The sequence below is a fragment of the Orycteropus afer genome, unplaced genomic scaffold (assembly GCF_000298275.1).
Source record: "Orycteropus afer afer isolate SDZICR_OR568_19922 unplaced genomic scaffold, OryAfe1.0 scaffold00436, whole genome shotgun sequence".
Taxonomy (NCBI): domain Eukaryota; kingdom Metazoa; phylum Chordata; class Mammalia; order Tubulidentata; family Orycteropodidae; genus Orycteropus; species Orycteropus afer.
The window spans coordinates 2,622,459-2,628,889 of record NW_006922023.1 but is presented as its reverse complement, the minus strand read 5'-3'; the positions used below and the strand labels follow the sequence as shown (position 1 = coordinate 2,628,889).

Below are 6,431 nucleotides of genomic sequence, written 5' to 3'. Positions count from 1 at the left end.
CTATGAGTTGGACCTAACTTGATGGCAGTGAGTTTGGGTTTTGGTATTGTAAATGGTACTAGTTTCCTTATTTCCTTTTCAGCTATGTCTTTGTCAGTATTAAGGAATCCAACTGATTTTTGTATGTTGATCCTGTATCCTGCCACTATGCTAGATCTCTCAATTATTTCTAGTTGTTTTCTTTCTGGGTCTCTTAGGTTTTGTATGATAGGATTATATCAACAGGAAACAGAGATAGTTTTACTTCTTCCTTACCAATTTGGATACCTTTGATTTCCCTTTCTTGGCTTATTGTCCTGACTAGGATTTCTAATACAATGTTGAATAGAAGTGGTGATAGAGGGCATACTTGTCTGGTTCCTGCTTGCAAGGGGAAAAAATAAGGAACACTTCATGAATTTTCATGTCATCTTTTCTCAGGGGCCATGCTAATATCCTCTGTATAGTTCCTATTTTAGTATATATGCTGCCACAGTGAGCACCCAAACCATATGGTCATATGCTAATAGTGAGTGTATATTAAGCATTTATTGAATAAATGAATAAACAAATAAATTAATATGAATGGTTGTATGAAAATTCCTAAATCTGGAGGGCAATGGGAGCTCTGGCATTTGACTAAGGCATTTGACTGCTAACCAGAAGGCTACTCCATGGAAGGAAGACTGGGAAATTTCCTTCTGTAAGAATTTACCTCTTCAGAAACCCAACGGTGGTCAATATGAGTCAGAATGGACTCAGTGGCAGTGAGGTTTTTATTTTTTTTTGGAGGGCAATACTAATTGCAAAGTGTAATACATCTTTAATGTGGAAAATGGTTTCCAAGGTAGAGGCTGTCCAAGTTCAATATTCAGTAATTCACCCAATCATAACAGGCCATATGGTTGGATGGAAAGAACAAAGGGTATATTCTATACTAACTGTATAAAATTATTACAATCCTAATATAGTCTGATATCTGCCCTGGGTTCTTCAGCCTACCAGGAGAGATGAATTCCAGCAGGTACAATGAGGCAGGGTTCTTCAGGTATATATATATATATATATAATACTGGCAAGGGATCATTCCTTTAATAGATAGTTATTGACTTGTACTGTGGATAGGCACTAAGCTGGTCCTGGAAATTCAGGAAATTCTGGTGTTTAATGGGCTTATTGGCTAAGAAGCTACCACTTACAATGCAGTATGAAATATGCCAGACTATAGGTTTGGACCAAAGGGAAGAGAGCACAGCAAGTGGGCACCCATTTTAGCTGGGAATGTGGGTGTGTCAGGAAAGTGGCTTAAGAGAGGTTTCCTAAGTAGAGGACTGCAGGAAGAGCTAGAAAGGTGGATAGTTTTGAGAGGTAGGGGGTTGGAGCTAGGAGAAGGCATTGCAAAAACAACAATATATGCAAAAGCCCAGAGCTTTGAAAAACATACCATATTTAAGAAATGCTGAGTAGAGAGGGGGGCAAGGTGGGCTAAGCAGACATGCTATTCAGACCCTCTACCACAAAGACCCAAGAAACCAAATGAAACAGATACAACAGACAATCCTGGAACTCTGAACTTCAAAGGAAATGATAATGAAGTAGGTTAAATACCATTTAGAAGAAACTGAATGAAAACAGTGAGCAAGCGAACATATGGAATGGTGAATTGTCAATTGGCCCAGCACATTGTGGCCATTTTGAATTATTGCAAGTAATGTTCCAATCAGGGCAGGAACCAGATGACTGGCTCAACTTCCTGGGACTGCAGCAGTACCTACACCAGTGGCTGGTGACCAGAAAGGTATGATTTTCCTCTTACCTCCCATACCCTCCTGGTGAATATAAATGTGGCCACCCCCTACCCCTACCTGGTGGCTAATGACCCTGCCCCCACCACTGCCTCTGCCCCACCTGGTGGGCCACACAGCCTGCTTTCCCCTCTAACCTCCCTACATATGCCTTCTGCTCTGCTTCCCTGGTGGCCTAAGGCCTGCTATTGTAGAACAAGCAAGGTATGCACATCAACTCTAGGTTGGCAAGGTACACTCTCGTACACAGGCACACCAATCCTGCATTTGGAGATATGTCTTCCCACAAATTGGGTGCCCTGCCTCCTGTGGCCTGTGTGCCCAGCAGAGCAACCCACCTCTCACTGCCTGCCTGGCTTGCAGAGCATGCTGCCCACCATAGACTAGGCTCCTTTCCACCCCTTGTGGTCTGGAAAGCCAGAAGAGCATGCCACCTACCATGGTCTGGGCACCATGACTCCCCACTGCTCCTGCTTTTGCCCTTCTCTGTTTTTTCTCTTCTTCTTTTTTTAAAATTTTCCCTTCCCTTGATTTTTTTCTTACCTAACTTATTTTATTTCTTAATATTTATTATTATTATTTTTTTCCAATCTGGTGGGAGAAAGCAACTGTATCCACATTACCCAGCCACACTTGCCATTCCTGCCACTCCACCCACTGGGAAAGTACTACCATCTGTTCCTGCACCACTTGATAGATAAAAGATGGCGGCCAACATCAGCCAAACCCACCTTCAACTGCTCTACATGATCAAGGAACAGAGAACTGTGCACACACTCCTACCCTCTACCATACCTCCAAGGAGATAGGTGGTGATTGCCTAAGTGCTGCTAAACTAGCAAGCAGAGTAGCACACCTGCCCCACTCACCTGTATATATCAAAACATGAAAAGTTAAAAACCTTAGTGAAACATATCAACATATAATCACCAATTAAATACAAATACTACAATACCACAATGTCTTGGGGACAACAGACAACCTCAGTTCACACACACACACACACACACACACAAGACAAAGTAGATCAAACAAGTGACCAAAATACAGAGCCAAAAATAACTTTGAGGAAGAAATAGTATTGGAACTATCTGATAAGGTAATCAAAAGAATTTTATTTAAGGACCTTCAGCAGTTAAGAAAGAGATCAAAGAAAACGCAGACAAATCAAGGAAAACAGATAAACTCCAGAAAAATGCAGGAAAACAATACAAAAAAGTTTGACAAAATAAAAGGAAAGTTAGCAATCATAAAAAACAACAAATAGCAATCCAGAAGATTAACACTAAAATTTCAGAAATAGATAATGAATTGGAAGTGCAAAGGAGTAGAATTAAATAAACAAAAGACAGAATTAGTGAAATTGAAAACAAATTTCTCAATATTAAACTGTTAAGAGGAGCAATCATGAAAAAGAATGAAAAAATATGAAGAAAGCCTAAGAATTATGTGGGACACAATCTGGTGGAATAACTTACATTAGATCAAAATTCCAGAACAAAAAGAGAAAAATAAAAAAGCATAAAGAAAATTGTCAAAGATTTGATAGTAAACTTTCCTAATATGAAAGATAAGAAGATATGTGTTCAAGAAGCTCAATGAAACCCAAACAGGATAGATCTCAAATTGAAATCACTAAGACATATCATACTCAAACTTTCCAAAATGAAAAACAAAGAAAGAATCCCCAAAGCAGTTTAGGGAAAACAAAAAGTTACCTACAAAGGAGAACCATTAAGACTAAGCTCTGATTTCTCAGCAGATACTATACAGGCAAGAAGGCAATATAAAGCTGAAGGGAAAAAAAAAATTACCAACCAAGAATTATATATCAAGAAAAACCATCCCTCAGATATGATGGCAAAATTATGACATTTCCAGATAACTAGAAAGTAAGGGAATTTGTAAAAATGAGAACACACTTGCAAGAAATAATATAGGTAGTACTTTAGACAGAGAACCAACAATGATATACAACAGAGAACCAACAATGACATACAACAACCTGGGATTAAGATACATGACCATATTACTCAGCAATCAACCCACATATAGAAGTATCCAAAATAATATAAACCTACAATATTGAAATAGGGAATGAGACATTTTGATTTGTAAATGAGGGCAGCTGCAAAGCAAAAACAGGGAATAAATGGGGTACTTCAAGAACTTCCAAATAGAGAGGACGTAAAGATGATATTGGGAGCTCTGGTAGCATAGTGGCAAAGGCACTTGACTGCTAACCAGAAGGCTGGAGGTTCAAACCCACCAGGCACTCCTTGGAAGGAAGGTTGGGCAATCTACTTCTGTAGTGATACTGTCTCAGAAACCCAAGGAGGGGTCGCTATGAGTCAGGTCCAACTTGAGGGCACACAACAACAACAACAACAAAGATGATAAAAGACAGAAAAGAATGTTTTAAACTTGGATAGAAAATAATAAACCTTAAAGAATCTCAATGAAAATTAATAAACCTTCATCAGAATGAAAAAGAAGAGAATCATAAAGACCTAGTAAATAATTAAACAAAAGCAATGAAGAAAATGACAAGAAAATATGAATTTAGCACAGAAAAATGTATAAGACAAGGAAACAATCAGCACTACACACATACACAAAAAACCAGCAATATTACAGCAGTAAATTCATACCTAATGATAATTACCCTGAATATAAATGCATTAAATTCAGCAGTCAAGAGACAAAGGGTAGCAGAATGGATAAGAGATTATGAATTTTTAATATGCTGTCTACAAGAGACGTACCTTAGACACAGAGACAAAAATAATCTAAAAATCAAAGGATGGAAAAAGAAACATCAAGTAAATGGCAAACAAAAAAGGGCAGAACCAGTAACATTAAGTTCTTATAAAATAGACTTTAAGGCAAAAACCAGCAGAAGAATCAAGGAAGGTTATTATATAATGGTTAATGAGTCATTCCAACAAGACTACATAACCACAGTAAATCCCAATGCATGCAGTGGAAGAGCCCCAACATACATAAATCAAACTTTAAAGAACTGAAAAGAAAGATAGACAAGTCCACAATAATAGCAGGAGACTTTAAAATACCGCTCTTGATGAAAGACAAATAGAAAGAAACTCAGCAAAGACACAGATGTTCTAAACAACACAATCTACCAACTTGATCTCATAGATGTATACCTTCACACAACAGCATAATACACATTCTTTTTTTTTTAATTTTTATTGAGATTTGGGTGAAAGTTTACAGAGAAAATTCATTTTCCATACAACAGTACATACATATTTTGTTTCATGACATTGACTGTCATTCCCCACAACATAATAGCTCGCTTCCTACTTCTTCCACATAGTTACCTCTTCCAAGGGTCCTTCCCTCCCATATACTCCCACCTCTCTGAACTCTCTCCCTGTGTAAACACTGCCCTTTTGTTCTCCCATGATTGATAGCTCTAAGGAATATATCTACTTGATGTAAATGCTCACCCCATGTTCCCATCTATTATTTGGCTGGAAGCCACAGGAGTGAATCCAGTACCAGACCCAAAGAGTAACTAGGAGCCATAGTATCAGGGGTCTCACCAGGCTCTATCAGACTAGTGAACTTGGTCTTTTTTTTCTTTTGTGATTTTGAGTTTTGTATCACATTGTTTTTCCACTCTATCCAGGATCTCCTGCACTGATCCCTTTCTGAGTGGTTGATAGTGGTAGCTGGGCACCATCTAATTCTTCTGGTCTCATGCTGAGGATTGCATGGTCTACCAGTTCCTTGGACTGGTATTGTTTCCATGCATCTTTGGTTTTCTTCATTTTTCTTTGCTCTGGATGAGGAGAGACCCACCATTGCATCTAGATGGCTGCTTGTAAGCTTTTAAGACCCTAGGTGCTACTCACCAAAGTAGGATGTAGAACACAGAGACATTTTGTGTAGTATATTATGCCAATTGAGGTCGATGTCCCCTGTGACCATGATCCCGAGCCCACAGGCCCAACTACTTGTGGCCAAGAAGCCACCACAACCTTGTCACTTGTCAGTTCTACTATACACCCAGACATTCTTATAGCACATACAAATAAGCTTGTAGAAACATTGTCTGGCAACCCTATACATGGTCATGTTCACACTCCCTGTTGCTTAGACATACCTGATATTCAGCCTGTCCACCCATCTATCCACCTGACAATATACATTATTTTATAGCACACATAGAACAGACCCTAAGTTAGTTCACAAAGCAAGCCTCAGTAAATTTAAAAACATTGAAACTCTGCAAAGCATCTTCTCAGATCATTTAAAAGAATTTTTATAGCAATTTTTTAATGCAACAAAATTAGAAATCAATAATGGGAAGAAAAAAAGAAAAAAAATAACCCAAATATATGGAAACTGAATAACATCCTGCTTAAAAACTACTGGGTAATAGAAGAAACAAAAAAAAGTAGTGAAAAATTCCTTGAATCAAACGAGAATGAAAACACAACATATCCAAATCTTTAGCACACAGAAAAACAGTGCTCATAAGGCAATTTACAGCAATAAATGCACATATAAAAAAGCAGAAACAAAATCCATGCCTTACTCCAATGTCTCCAACAATTACAAAAAGAACAGCAAAAAAGCTGACAGTCAGCAGCAGACTGGAAATAACAAAAATTTGAA

At 38.1% G+C, this 6,431-nt stretch overlaps 1 non-coding gene across 1 annotated transcript; it reads right to left on the bottom strand.

The window, feature by feature from the left end:
• Positions 1 to 375: 375 nt before the first annotated feature.
• LOC122151408 lies at positions 376 to 482 on the bottom strand. Its single transcript, XR_006164138.1, has one exon. It is a non-coding gene; the product is annotated as a U6 spliceosomal RNA (small nuclear RNA).
• Between the last annotated feature and the right edge of the window lie 5,949 nt (positions 483 to 6,431).